Genomic DNA, 15,170 nt, shown 5'->3' with positions numbered 1-15,170 from the left:
CCCAGAATCTGGGGAAGAGTCCAGCACAGACTGAGTCCTCAAATCCTTGTCTGAATCTCTGGAACCTCATCAAGTTTGCCGTTAAATTTCATTCTCACCCTGCAGGGCTTTTGGGAGGTAAGGAATAGGCAAATCTCTTTAAGACTCTTGGGCATAACAGGTACTTTTTTAAAATTTATATCTTTTTTTATTTAAAAAAATAATTTTTTCTAATTATTTCTAAACTATTATTGTTTACCATTTCCATTATATTTTCAATCAGTATTATTGGAATTAATAGTGTTAGAAATTCAGAGACCAAATATTACACTTGGGCTAAATTAAAACCTGATGCAGGCAAGCATATTATGAAACACAAACTCCCCACATGGAAACTAGCATCATCTCAGAGACATTATTAGTCACAGCAATGAGGAACTGAAAGTTTGATCTCCTAAAATATGAAGAAAATGCCTTCATAGGACATGTGCTTTTATGCAAAGTTTCTTTGGTGGCCAAATTCATGTACATATGTACATATGTACACCATGTACATAATGTTCAGAAAAATCAGTCTTTTAGCTCTGTCAGTCCCCAAAAATCCAGGGCTAATGCCACATTCAGATTTGCATGTCTTCTTTTGGGAATGGCTTGAATAATGGAGAAATGGGATTTTTGTTCCAGTAAGCTTTCCTCTGGTTATAAACAATGATTGTCTCAATACAAATTCTCCCTGTAGCCACCCTCCTGATGTGGGTGGGGGCTTGCATGGGGGGCTAAGGTACAGCCAGACTTCCCTTGATGGATTGACCCCCCAAAGGGAATCCCCCCGGGTCTGAAGGCCACCTTGACTTCTACTGCAGGTACAAGTGGCTGATTGTTAGACTCACAAGGTTGTTAAGCTTTTTGAAACAGGAATTTAGCATAGAGTTAAGAGTGTGCCTTCTGGAGAGACATACCTGGTTTCAAATTCAGCTCTGTGAACTTGGGCAAGTTATTGAAGCTTTCTATTTCCCTTGTTTTAGAAAATGGATATAATGAAACCTTCTTTGCCAAGGGTGGTTAAGAGAAGTAGAATGAGATGTTAAACACAGAGCTTTTGGTCGAGGGCCTGGCACATAGCAAGTACTCAACAGATGTTAGCTATTATTGTTTACAGTTTTGATGTCTCATATTGAATCTGAGTCTCTTTATGGGCACTGAGGATGACAGGGTAGTGGAAATCAGTAGAGGGTGCCCTTTGTGGTATTAGCAACTGCAAGTCCTGAAAAGGGCCTGGCCAGAGACCTAACAATGTAGATGACTAGTGTAGGTGGAGACCTTCTAACAGTGTAGATGACTAGTGTAGGTAGAGCCAGAGAGAGAGAGAGAGATTACAGAGATTTCTTTATGGAGGGTATATTTTATTTCCCTTGAGCAGGAAAGAAGGTCTTGCAAATGCATTCTGAATGCTGAATCTGCATGGACTTTTTTTTTTTTTTTTTTTTTTTTTTGCGGTACGCGGGCCTCTCACTGTTGTGGCCTCTCCCGTTGCGGAGCACAGGCTCCGGACGCGCAGGCTCAGCGGCCATGGCTCACGGGCCCAGCCGCTCTGCGGCATGTGGGATCTTCCCGGACCAGGGCACGAACCCGTGTCCCCTGCGTCGGCAGGCGGACTCTCAACCACTGCGCCACCAGGGAAGCCTGCATGGACTATTTTTAAAGACACTAGTTTCTTGGACTTTTGTTTGGCCCCTGACCCTTTCTTTTAGATTTTTTTCTCCATTTTCCAAAATTAAGTTCCTTGTTCACACATTATCCAAAGTGAAGCACCCTGTAGTGTGTGTTAGTGATCACAGATGGAGGGTGCGTATGGGAGGAGAAGCTATAGTCATCTCCATAATGCATGAAGAAAACAGTGAAGTGCATCCCCTCGCAAGGACATAACGGAGCTTGCTGAGGCTCTTTTGCATAAGGAACTGTTCCTGAGAGCCCACATTATTCATCAGCAAACAGTGCAGCAGTGTGTGAGTGGGCCGAGCAACAGGATGAGGACGCCAGGGAAAGGATTCTTACTTTTGGCTTCACCACAAACTTTCTAGGTGACCGTGAGCAAGTCCAGTGACTTTGTGTCCTATTTTATTTGTCTTACAGTAAGTGGGTTGAGAGGAGGGACAGTCACAGCTTCCTAGACCAACATGAACCTCGGGAAGTCATCTTAGCCCATTCTCCCATATCATGAAAACTATACTTCGAACCATTCAGAGAGGTAATCCTTCCTCCTGCCTTCCCTTCTTCTTCTTACCTCCTTCTCTTCTTTTCCCCCTTTCTTTCCTTTGTTTCCCTTTGTTGGTTCTTAAATTGTTGTAGAGGCATGGTGTTTGATCTCGAACTGCAGTGCCTTCAGGAGCCAGGTAGGTCAAGTCAGCTGAGTAGAACACAGAAGGAAGTAGTGGTCGTGTAAAAAGCTGGAGAGTGCATGCACTCCAAGAGGCATCCATGGATGTTTATAACTGTACACGCTAAAAAGAAAAATTCTACTTTTTGAGGCTTTTTATGGCATGTGGCCAGTCTGACACATCTGAATTATTTAAATATCACCATAAATAACCATTATCACCAATAATGCTGAGCTAATGGGAGGATCTGATAATTAGATATCAATTTTCAAATATTATTGGCAAATACTCCATATGTGAAAACCTATAATTAGAAACAGTATATTACGGTGTGACTCTTTGCTCTGAAGAAAACCTGTTTAGTGCTTTTTAAAAAACCATTACATTTACAAAAATTCATCTTACACTCCTTTTCTTTTGGAAGACCTACTTTTAAAGGCAGGCAGAACCTTAGAGATACCCTAGGTGATCCAGGATGACCCAGTTGATTGGCAGAGGAACAAAATAAAACACAAATGTCTTGATCCCCGATTCAGCATTTCCTGCTCTGACCATTTTAAAATTCTGTGTTGGTTTTTCTGGTTCCCAGAGAAAAATTTGGTTGTCCTTTCCCTAATTTCATTTTCTTCTTGTATTTGTTATTCTTAATTAACAAAGACTCAAAAATTCTCTGGCACACTTAGGCGGTACAAATGCACTAGTGTGTAAAGCAGAGGATGGACACAAGTGATCCTTTGATTCCCCCTCATTTTCCTTCCTCTTTTGGGCTGGGGCAAATCCATCACACCGCAGGTGCATCATCAGCCAACACCTCTGGGAAAAGCTCAAAGGCGCAGCTGGCCTCCAAGCTGAGGGTATAAGCTGGAGCCACAATTCATCAGGCTCCTGAGAGGAGCTGGGCATGGCAGCACATTAGCCATTGCAGGAGGGTTGGCCAGGAATGGTAAACAGGGCAGGCTAGGACTGCATGAACTGAAGAAGTACAAAAGAAAATTTTAAAAAGGCAAAAGAAACACGAGAGCCAAAAGCCCAGAGCCACCTGGCGTGAATCCAAATCCAAGTAGCTGGCTTGGCATGATCAGGAAGGTGCTTGTGGAAGAGCCCTGGGGAAGAACATCAACTTCAGATTCTGATTTGGCTTCAACTGATCAAAGGCTAGCAGGCTAGCCTCCCTTTGAAATGAGGAACACAAACTGTGAAAATTGGGTAAGGCCTTAGAGATCACCTGGCACATCTAAAAAAACCTCTCATTTCACAGAGGACACCTCAGAGAGGTGAGATCACATATTTGGAGGCCAAGCTGGACTGCATTCCTACTCTCCAAAAACAGGGTCCTTTACAGAACCCTACACTGCTTCACTTGGTCTGGGATTAGTTGAAATTCATATTCTGGCAGGGTCTAAATGGGCAGGGTCCAAAACTCTCTGAAGGATGTTGGCCTCTAGCACTCCATTAATCGGTTACCATTTATTAGACGCATAGGAAAACATTCAATTTAGGAAGAGTGCTGTGGCTTGTTTAGTAACCTCTGTCTTGACCTTTGCTTAGGTAGATCAGAGATAGGGTGGACAGCTCAATCAATCATGCTGATGGCCAACTTATTACAAAAAGTTAAGTCAGGTCATCTAAACAATGTTCATTAATTTTTTAAAACATGGCAGTGAATTGATTATAATGGTTGATTTGTTCTATAACTTTAATTTGTAAAATGCGTAAATTGAACTTCCTTTAATTTGATGGATTGTGTGTTGCAAACTCTATAAGGGCATAGATATTCAAATGTGAGAAGTGTAAAGTGGATTTCAAACATGAGTAGGAGTTGGAAAGTGAGCATTAAAGACAGGAGACGCCTCATGAATAATAATAATATGAATTAGCTAACTTTATTAATAGACTTACTTTAATAGAAGACTTACTATGTACTAACCACTATAGTGAGTGACTTACATGTATATGGTATAAAGTGTGATCGTCCCTATTTTTCAAAGAGAGGTGAAGTCGCTTGTCCAAGATCTCAAATGAGACTGAGTCAAGGATATAAGGCTCATGCCCTAATACTGTCTAGTTCTGAATCTTATCTGGTTTGGAGGTAGTTCAAAAATCAGAGTGGTGCAGAGATTGGAGTATTAGATGAAGAGTTAGGTGACCCGAGTCCTTAGCTCTGGTTTTTCCTCCGACTCAGATCATGCTGGCCATCTTTCCTGCCTGTAAGTGGTGGGTTGGGCAAGTCTAGGTGATGTCTTAGGACTCTTTTTCTGAGTTTCAACTCTTAATAGCACCCGTGTAAGCAGCACTTCTTACACCTGCGAAAAACACTTGATCCTGGCTTTTTAAGAGAAACTGTGTTTAGCAATTTTTTAAAAAAGAAATGGTCTAAAGAGGCAGACAGAGCTAGGGCCATATCCTGGAACTATGTACGTCACCTTGGACAGATTAGTCTAACTCTCTGGGCCTTGGTTTCCTCACCTGTTGGAAGGGGATCAACATTTATCTGCCTCACATGGGTGTTGTGAAGATTAAATGAGACAGCATGTCTTGAGCAGTGCCTGGTACATAGTAGAATCTCAATAATCATACATTTCCTTTGGAGTTCTCAACTTAGAAAATTAGAGTCAGGTGCTGAAAACCGACTTAATATCTACTCTTCCAACAAGGAAATTAATACATTTCCTGAAAATTATCTGGAACAGCTTTTCTTTTCTTTCTTCTTTTCTTCTTTTGCTTCTCTCTCTCTCTCCCTCTTCCTCTCCTCTCCCACCCCCCCCCCCCCCCCCCCCCCTCTCTCTCACTCACTCTCGCTCTCAAGCCCAACCCTTATTTAGTGCTTTATTTTTCCCTCATAACATCCTTGGGAGGTAGGAACTATGATTGTCCCTTTTCACACTGAAGAAACCAAGGCATAGAGATATTAAGTAACCTGCTCAAGACATACAGCTAGAAAGTGATGGAGAAGGACTTAAACTAAGACAGCCTGGCTCCAAAGCCCATGCCCTAAACACCACCTCCCACATGTCACATGATCATCCCAAAGAACCCTTGCTTTTGAATCAGAGGAGTGGGACTGTCCATGAAGTATCAAAAGTATAGATTGGCTGGCTGGGAGCATTTATAGCTCTTAAAGGCAATACAGATTCCTCCCAAATGACTGGAGCTCAAGAGATCAGAGTGAAGATCTAGGGATGGATCATCTCTATGCCAAAAATCTTGTGTACCACTGAGACATCTTCTATCCCTCAGTTAAGGACAGAATAGATTTCTAGAATATTAGATTTTAGAACACAGGCACAAGAGTAGTTCTGCAGTTTGGTTGCAATGAATCTTTACAGAAGAATCTGGTAGGTACCACGATTTTTTTAAAAATTAATTTACTTTTTAAATTTTATTTATTTATTAATTTATTTTTGGCTGTGTTGGGTCTTTGTTGCTGTGTGCGGGCTTTTCTCTGGTTGCGGCAGGTGGGGGCTACTCTTCACTGCGGTGCACGGGCTTCTCATTGCGGTGGCTTCTCTTGTTGCGGAGCATAGGCTCTAGGTGCATGGGCTTCAGTAGTTGTGGCATGTGGGCTCAGTAGTTATGGCTTGCAGGCTCTAGAGCGCAGGCTCAGGAGTTGTGGAGCACGGGCTTAGTTGTTCTGTGGCATGTCGGATCTTCCTGGACCAGGGCTCGAACCCATGTCCCCTGCATTGGCAGGCGGATTCTTAACGACTACACCACCAGGGAAGCCCAGTACCACGATTTTTATTTTGTTTTATTTTAACATGAAATACAGGTATATAAGCAGGTGTCCTTCTCCCTCAGACCAAACAATGGGCAGGACTCAGAAAAGGCTCAACCTGCAAACTCCCCAATTATCACATTACCACCTTCAAAGTTCAATTCTCCCTTTTCCCCAGCTCATTTCCAAAATGCATTTTCAAAGGCAATGTCATTTTTGGAATTAAGACTATGTCACGCATTTATTTTAATGAGACAATGCTAATTAAATCTTTACATGCTGGTTACTTAGAGTTTCAATTTTGCAGTTTAATGGTAAAACCCTTTAAGGAATTCTCCTTTGCAAGCACTATGCTAAAAGGGTGCATACACCTCTCTACCTTTAGAGAGGTTGAATGACAACCCAAGCATTTCCATTTCCAAATGAGTTAAATCCTTCGCCAAACAAAGAAACAAAAAATAAAGCAAGGGATGGGCATTTACCAACACATTTATGTATCGTTCTTAAATACTCTGGCTGCAAAGATGTAAACAAAAAGCAAAGGGAGTTAAATTGTTAGCCCAAGAAAGATAGGAAGCATCTCTTCCAAATAATGAGGTATTTTCTAGCCTTGTAGACACTTCCCATTTTTACATCTAATGTTTGTTGTGGAGTCGTTTTGGCTGAGTAGTAGTCATAATAATAGCAGTCAGTACTTGCTAACAGCAGTTAGCTCTTACAGTGCCACAGGCACTGCACTAAGCACTTTACATAAATTATTGCATTTAATGCTCACAACCCTATGAGGTAGGAAACATTAATTTTTCTATTTTTATGGATGATGAAATGGAGACTCAGAAAAATGAAATAAGCTGGCCAAGATCTTGGAGCCAGTAGAGTGGTGGAGAGTCTGTGAATCCAGGCACCTGAGGCCAGAGGCCAAATGATGCTCCTCTTCTATCCCAGTCTGTCTGGGCAGGGGGAGTCCTTGCCAAGATTTTAATCTGCCAGGACTAAATTGAGTTTCATGCGGTAGAGACCCTGTTTCCGTCTTGTTCACAATGACACTGCCCTGGCATCTACATAGTGGGCACTCAATAAATAAATAAAATAATTGAATCAATTAAAATGTGCTTTCCAGGTGCCCAAATATGACAATGATATTAAGCTTGCAAATGTTCAGTCCTACTGGGTCTCTTCTACATTTGGGCTGATATAAACCCTGTGCTTTTAAATGTCACACTTTTATTTAAAATAAAGAAGAAGAAGAAAAAGCTTCCAGTTTAGCACATATCTGCTCCCCATCCATCCTCATGCTTGTGATTTATGAAAATCCTGCTCCCTGATTTTTTTTCCAGACTCTGATGAAATCAGGATTCAGACTAAATGCAAAAGAGATCTAATAAACTGATGCCTACTTTAATTAGATTCATAAAATCAAACAAATACTCATTGGGTGTTTACTGTGTCACAGAGCCAGAAAGACCAGACTCTGCCCTTAAAGAATTTATAATCCTGTGGAGAGAGAAAACAAATACACAAGTGACTCTGTAAAATAAGATACATGTCAAAAGGAAGGAGTGAGTAGATATGTGGATCCTTGGGAAGGAGAGATCAGAGTTGCCAGCATGTGACAGCTCCATCAGCGCTCTCCAGTCCAACCCTCTGATGACAGAAGTGTTCTGTACTGGCGCTTCCCAACAGGGGATTGAGTAAGCTACTGAGTACTGGAAATGTAGCCGGTATGAATGAGAAATGGAATTTAAAATTTTTATTTCAACTACATGTAAACAGCCAGATGTGGCCAGCAGCTACCATATTGGGCAGCAGAGCCCTAGATCTACAAACTTAGCTGTTTATTACCCAGGGATCTTTTTAAGAATGCAGATTCTCATTCCTTATGGAGATTTTGATGAGGTTGGTCTGGGATAGGGTTTGGGTGTATAAAGCTCCACATGGGGCTCTAAAGCAGACCAAGTTTAATACTCCAGCCTCAGGCTATCCTAGCTGGGCTCTGCCCTATCACCACGCACAGGCTCAGAGGGTCTGGCAGCCACGTTGGCCTGGGCCTGATAAAGGCAAAGATGTCGCTTGACTTGGCTTTGCTCTAAGCCACTCTGTTTCCTTCCTACATCTACTCAACCAGATGTTTTTAGAGGTGACCCAAACTCTAAGCTAATATATAACTGAGGTCCAAGGTTGTGTTTTATTCCTCTTGGTAGGCACTGTGCCACAGTGCCTGGCCTATGAGTGGTATATAAATGTTGGCTGAAACAACCAAGATATGTCACAAAACACATTTTCAAGAGTCTTCCACTCATGGGGCCTGCCACCCCAGAGAACAAAGTCCACCTGAAACAGGTGTATGGATGATGGTGTGCAAAAGGCAAACATAGGAAAGCCAATGCACTCTTTAAAAGATTCATAATTTGACTCCAGAAGGAAAGTCATAAAGAAAGAATTCTTTTGTCCAGATCTCAGGATAAGGCAAACAAGTCTGGACTCTTGCCTTCAAGCCAAGTATCAGAGTGCACCATTGTTCTCCTTACCTTCTTTGAAAATAGTTGTCAGAAACCATCCTGCATAAAAACTAACCTAAACAAAAAATGTCTGTCCCTGCCATGATTCTTTGTCTATTTCCTAAAGACAAGGCTGAGTGTAGGAAACTTTTTAGAAATTATGAATTTTTGATGGTGTTTGCTACACAGTGCCTGGTAGAGTGCTGAGTGTTTAGGGGGCACTCAGAATCCGTTGTGGAATGAATAGGCCTTTAGGTGCTAATGCCCCTGTTTTGTTTTAAGCATTTTAGTTGGCTCCCATCAAAAACATTTGTCATTTTGGGATCATAACCTTGGGCAAGATAATAGTAGAAGACATGAGATAAAAGTAATGCTAAAAACCAGCAAGGCAAATTCATATTACGGTAGGAAAGATGGAAATCGTTTTTGAGAACTCAGGAAATGATCTCTATATTTCCTGCTAGAAGAAAGGGGATGGGAAAACATGCCAACTGATAAGGCAGCTCTTGAGAAGATGAGAGTAAACTCAGGATTTGGAGCCAACAGACTCCAGCTCTGCATGCATGAGAGTCACTTTTCTAGACTCCAGGTCCTCCTTTGAGAGCAGTGTGAGCATCCTTTCTTCATGCGGTCGTTTAAAAGGCTCAAATAAATTGTACTCCCTCAAAAAGATATGTTGAAGTCCTAACCCCTGGGACCTCAGAAAGTGACCTTTTTTGGAAATAGGGTTGTTGCAGATGTAATTAGTTAAGATGGGGTCATACTGGCGCAGGGTGGGCCCCTAATCCAATATAACTGGTGTCCTTATAAGAGGGAAGATGATGTGAATACAGGGACACACAGGGAGAATGCCCTGTGTCAATGAAGGCAGAGACTGGAGTTATACAGCTACACCAGTACACAAGGAACACCAGTTTGCCAGCAAACCCCCAGATGCTAGGAAGGGGCAAGGAAGGGACCCTCTGCAGGTTTCAGAGGAAGCATGACCCTGCTGATATCCTGATACCTTGATTTCAGACTTCTAGCCACCCAAACTGTGAAACAATAAATTTCTATTGTTTACGTCACCCAGTTTTTGGTACTTTATTATGGCAGTCCTGAAAATAATACAGTGCTATATGTGTATTAACTACTTTCCTAATTATTTTTACATGAATGCTTATTTTATTTAATATTTAAGGTGCTCACTCTGCTCACCACCTTTCTCCCCACTGCATACCTACAACACATACACTGATTATGAAAAGAGGTTGTTTTCTACCATTGCCTATACATCCTGTGGATAGGGAGATACCCATTCTTAATTTTAAATGTCGTGGTAAACTTGACAGTCTTTAGAGCTTCTTCTCTAGGACTTAGCAAGCAAGACTAATACTTACTCATGAGCTATTTCAGCTCCATGCCAAAATCATTTTTCCTCCACTGTTTTGAAAGTCATGTGCCAGTTACAGTTTGCAGACTTCTTGAACCTACAGTCTTTCAAATCCCTTTTAAACCTCAGATTCTAAGACAGGCAAAGGAAGCTGGACCAGGAAAAAAATTTTTCTTTCTGTTTACATTACTTGCAGGATCAAGAAATTTTTTTTCTTTCTTTCTTCGTAAGAAATGAGCTATTTTTGCATAACTGGAATCATAAGGTAGCAATTTAACATTATTGAATTGAGAAACCGACAGAAGGCTAAACAGAACAAAACATGAACCAACAACTGGGCTATTTTTATTGCTCCTTTTTAGTACCAGCAAGCGCAGTGATATAAAAACTACCATGAAATTAATTTTAGTCTTTTTACAAATTATTTTAACTCTCCTCCCATAATATGTCTATATAAAATAATTGCTCTGTAATTACCGACATGATTAAATGTTAAATAAATGCGAGATCTTTAGTTGGGCAGCCTTAACATGCCTAGAAGGCTGAGTTTCACTACTTCTTTTTAAGAACTTCACAGGAAGTTCTTAAAGAGCTGATATTCAACCCAAGTATGTTACAGTCTGAGTGAGAACTCTTTCTGTGAACCCACTTGCCTCAGTGATCTTTTTTTTAAAAAATAAATTTATTTACTAAACCAATTTAAAAACCAGTAGTATATTGCTTAGTATTTTCACTGCACACATGGATTTCACCATGCCATGTTAATAAATGTTCCATAAGGAGCCAGTTGCTACAATGCCTCTTGATTATACATTCAAAACTACAGATAGACCAGTGGAAAAAATAGACTCATCATGGTTGGTACGGAAAGTGCCAATATGTAGGCTGCTAATACAAACGCTGTAGATTTTTGGATGCCAACTAAGTCAAGCAACTCCATTAGATTGTATGAGATTTTCTTTTGCTCCCAGACTGAACGAGAGTTTAGTTTGTAATAGTGAAAATAACTTCTCATCTAAAAAATGGCAAACATTTTTACATCCATTTCAGAATATTTATTGCGTTTTTCTTTGCTCAAAGAGAGTTCTGTACTATCTTTTGTTATATTTTTTTATATCCAGTAGTAATCTTTATTACCTAACTGACATTTTCACAAAATTTTTATTGAAAAAATGAAAGCATCCAATGTCCTTCAGAGGGGAGCCTATACTTTTAGATCTCATCTAGCGATATTTCTCTAAAGAATCTGACTGCTTAGAATTTGCCAAATAGGAGACTAAGTGCTGTTTAAACCTCAGACTGAGAAAATGTCAAGAACATATCCCTTCCACATTGAAATGCTCCTTTAAAATTTGGAGACCGACATATAGAAGTATACATATCTTTAGTGTAAAAAGTTCCTGCTACTCAAGGTTAAAGACTGCAGTGTTTCAGGGAGTGACAGTATTTGCCCTTCAGTTTGATAGACCTTAAGCACATTGTATTTCTACAGAATGCCATCTTTTTTAAAGAAGCAAAATAAAGCCATCTGTCCCTGAACTCTTAAAATAAACTTGGTTTCAGTTCTTTTTCTAAACTATTTTTATATGACTTTGTTCTAATAAGGACTCAAAGAACCTGATTTTCTTCATCATTGGGAGAGGATAAATATAGCAAAAAGTGTGCCTGCCTGTTCAAACCTTCCCTTTGAAGGCTTGGGGGCTGCAGTGGCTCTGTAACGAACAGTGCTAAGATAGCCAAAGGCCAGGGGTGCGGAGCAGGATATAGAGCAAGAGGAACAGCACCGTGGGAAGTGCTTTGCCTATATTCTCACAGCACGAGATGGTGGCAGATGTGATTATTTTCATTTTATAAATGACCTTAGGGCTCAGTGATCAAGTGACTTACCAGAATTCCCACAGCTAATTGGTAAAAGAGCTGATATTCAACCCAAGTATGTTACAGTCTGAGTGAGAACCCTTTCTGTGAACCCACTTGCCTCAGTGATCTTTTTTTTAAAAAATAAATTTATTTACTCATTTATTTATGGCTGTCTTCGTTGCCGTGCGCGGGCTTTCTCTAGTTGCTGCGAGCGGGGGCTACTCTGTTGCGGTGCGCGGGCTTCTCACTGCGGTGGCTTCTCTTGTTGCAGAGCACGGGCTCTAGGCATGCGGGCTTCAGTAGTTGTGGCACGTGGGCTCAGTAGTTGTGGTGCACGGGCTTAGTTGCTCCGCGGCATGTGGGATCTTCCCAGACCAGGGCTCAAACCCGTGTCCCCTAAATTGGCAGGCAGATTCTTAACTACTGCGCCACCAGGGAAGCCCCGCCTCAGTGATGTTATGGGACCTCCAGTAAGTAGCACGAATACACTGCAGCTGTTCTCCCAGGTACACAGAATAAAACTAACTTGTAAAGTAAAACCTTGGTTAATCAGAAGATTAGGCTCAGGGAATTTGCAAATTTAAAGGTTTCCTAGAAAGCTTTTAGCTTCAATCTCTAATACCCACTTTCTTGCCTTTGATAATGGTAGTTAAATTTTTGTTTTTTTAAAAGACATTTTTTCTTCAAGGCCTTGATAATGAACTCATATTGGAAATTTTTTAAAAATCTAAAGCCTTGGTTATTAACTTATTTTCTTCCAATTTCCCATTTTCTCCTAAAAGTAGACTCTAGAGGAAAAGAATTCCAGTTAATTAGGATTTTAGTAATCTGGTTTTTAAATTGGTTTAGTAAATTAAAATCAGGTGAAAGCTACCTCCCTGAATTTGAAATAGTTTCTTATTATAGATTCTCTTTGATGCCAATGTGTTCACCTATGTTAGTATGCATTCAAAACTAATGGTCCAATACTCAAAGTACTTCAGCTCATGGATGACCTGGATGCCATAAATCCACCAGAGCACATTAGTGGGATGGTTCTTAATTACACAGTTTAGGCTTTGTGTAATCAATGATGCAAAGGAACAGCTGAGAAAATTAACATGCCAGCAGGCATTGTAAATCATAACACATTCTATACTCTCTTCAATTCATGTGTCTTATTAAATTAAAAGTTAAAAGAATAGTTTCAGTTAAATATCTTGTATTGCCATCATAACCATTAAAATATAAAATGATCCAATGCTATTATAAGATCATCTTTATTACTTTTCCTAGTTTTCTAATGGAAATTGTAGTTACTTTTTGAACTTTAAATATAGGAATGATATTTTTAATGAAGCAAAATTAAAGTTATCTCTTAGAAAGGTTGACTAAATAAAAAGGTTATTTCATAATAGAGTACATTTTAGAATAAAATGCAGTGCAATCTTTATCTATCTAGGACTAACATGCACCTTAAAAGCTTTCTGTAGAGTTTTAGGTTTAAGAAGTACACTATTTAAACTGTGGAATGTTCAACTGGTTATAATAGTGATGAAATATATTAATGTTGTTTTATTATTACTTCAAGTTATATTTAAATGAGGATAATGAAGACATAATTTGAACACAAGACCAGAAAATGAGAATTATTTTCTTGGAGAATTAAGCAACTTGTAGTAAGCTTCAGCAACTTGGGATAAAATATGGACAGGTAACTGATTTTTGCTTCAGGACTTTTAAGTCTCCAAAATCTAACAATCACCCATGTTAGCACTCATGAGAAAATTCTGAGTTCAGAAGTATTACCATCAACATGTGGCTGGCAATTAGGTTATTGTACCCTTCAAAGGAACAATAGAAATGAATTAGAATAGCTGACCGGGCAGTTCTTCTGTGTAAGGCACTGTTGGGGAGTAGGGGGAAGCAGGCGTCATAAGTGGAGGTGAAGTTGTATGCAAAGCAGTGGTGTCTTGAGACAATTGTGAGCATTTCTTTTCACATCCAAGTTTACAGACATCATGTTGTTAGCTTACGATTGGTCATGGTGAGTGTACTTTACACTACAGAAATTGGCAAACACTACGAATCAGGCTTATCTTTTTGGAGAGCTGACTGTTAAAACATTTACCAGCACACTGCTGGTGTCAAGGCACCAAAGTAGCAGAGGCGGAATAGGTACATGGAATCAGAACTATTTCATTGTGAATGAGATTCAAGGTCTCTAAGGTAGGAATGGAAATCAAGACAGAAAAGAAGGATGGTGCCTAGCTATGGAGGGCTTTTTATGCTTCACTAGGAAGTATTCTCTCAATTTATTATCCTTGTCAGAGACCTAGCAGAAAACAGAAGGTACATTCAAAACGAGTGAATAAAGAAAATTTTAAAAAAGGGACCATTTACAAGGCATGGACAAGGTTAAGGTAAACTCACAAAGGATGGCCAAACACTCCTGAGCTAGCTACTGCACGAAGCAGAAGTCAACAAAAACCAGATGGCAGAGGACCCACTGGGACAGTCCATACAATCTGATTCTCAGGTTACAAAGCAAAGTGGAGTAGGGTGGTTCTGGAGGGGTATGGAAAATACCCAGCACAATCTCATTATCAGTGGGGACCACTAAATGTCTTTGCAGGGAACTATGGGATCATTTCTACAATTCATAAAGATTGATCCACCGGCTGTGTGTAAGACAGGAGAGGGAACATAATGGATATGGGGGAACCCACTAAGAAGCACTTTCAATAAGCTAAATAAGAGGTAATGAGAAGTGAAATTCGTAAGACTTAAGAAGATCTCAAGAGGCATGGAGAGAAAAGTAGAATAATAGGGCTTCCCTGGTGGCGCAGTGGTTGAGAATCTGCCTGCCAATGCAGGGGACACGGGTTCGAGCCCTGGTCTGGGAGGATCCCACATGCCGCGGAGCAACTGGGCCCGTAAGCCACAACTACTGAGCCTGCAAGTCTGGAGCCTGTGCTCCCAACAAGAGAGGCCGCGATAGTGAGAGGCCCGCGCACCGCGATGAAGAGTGGTCCCCGCTCGCCGCAACTAGAGAAAGCCCTCGCACAGAAACGAAGACCCGACACAGCCAAAAATAAATATAAAAATAAATAAATAAAAGATTACTATTAAAAAAAAAAAGAAAAGTAGAATAGTAATAAAAGTGTTCAGGGAACCAGAGATGTACTGCTATAAAGCACAGTACAAAGATGAAGGATAATGGCATCTTACTGAAAAATAAATGACTGTCTCCATCATCTCCTTTGATAACTATTTGGTGATAGTGTCTGAATTAAGTTATATGTCAATACAAAGATGAAGCGAAAACAAATTATTACAGGGGCAGCATGCTAACTCAGTGCTGAAACGACCTCTGTATTATGAACCAT

General features: G+C 40.3%; 1 protein-coding gene and 1 long non-coding RNA gene across 7 annotated transcripts in view; one reads left to right on the top strand and one right to left on the bottom strand.

Annotated features, from left to right (window-relative positions):
* LOC137232677 (uncharacterized) overlaps window positions 1-15,170 on the top strand; it is a 920,890-nt gene that overhangs the window by 359,152 nt on the left and 546,568 nt on the right. The window lies entirely within an intron of this gene.
* Window positions 1-15,170, bottom strand: part of LRRN1 (leucine rich repeat neuronal 1) — a 43,066-nt gene that overhangs the window by 14,642 nt on the left and 13,254 nt on the right. The window contains exon 2 of one of the 3 annotated variants that reach the window (XM_067755251.1): window positions 2,264-2,386. The exons of the other annotated variants lie outside the window; for them this stretch is intronic. The gene's annotated coding sequence lies outside the window, so the exon portion shown is untranslated. The remainder of the gene's footprint in view (window positions 1-2,263; window positions 2,387-15,170) is intronic. 3 annotated transcript variants of the gene reach the window in all.

The sequence above is a fragment of the Pseudorca crassidens genome, chromosome 10 (genome assembly GCF_039906515.1).
Source record: "Pseudorca crassidens isolate mPseCra1 chromosome 10, mPseCra1.hap1, whole genome shotgun sequence".
Lineage (NCBI taxonomy): Eukaryota > Metazoa > Chordata > Mammalia > Artiodactyla > Delphinidae > Pseudorca > Pseudorca crassidens.
This window is presented reverse-complemented; position numbering and strand designations above follow the sequence as displayed.